This window comes from Buceros rhinoceros, unplaced genomic scaffold (genome assembly GCF_000710305.1).
Source record: "Buceros rhinoceros silvestris isolate BGI_N320 unplaced genomic scaffold, ASM71030v1 scaffold21841, whole genome shotgun sequence".
In the NCBI taxonomy this organism is placed as follows: Eukaryota; Metazoa; Chordata; class Aves; order Bucerotiformes; family Bucerotidae; genus Buceros; species Buceros rhinoceros.
Genome location: NW_010392794.1, coordinates 27,741 through 28,110, shown reverse-complemented (window position 1 = coordinate 28,110; position 370 = coordinate 27,741).

Sequence of the window (370 nt, the reverse complement as noted above, 5' to 3'; positions counted from 1 at the left end):
CGCAGCCGGGCAGGGCTGCGGCTGAGTCATGGCAGAGGAATCCCTCGTGGGCAAGGGCTGGGCTGGTGACTCACCCGCTGCGAGTGGGGTGAGTGGGGCTCGGCTGGGTGCTGTGCCCGGCCACTCACACGAGATCCCAGCGATCTGGTGGGGGCCGGGGAAGACTTCCATGGGCAATCCTGAAGGGACCCTCAGGGTGACGGGCAATCAGCCCCCCAACATCTCGTTTCTAGATCAGATTCCCCTCTGAGCAGTCGCAGCCCCCCAGGCTCATGCTGGTCACGTTATTTCCCACCCTGGAGCTGCTTGGAGGAAACGTGGGTACACGGAGAACCTGGAGGGCACAGGAGGGGCTGCTGCGAGACACCCA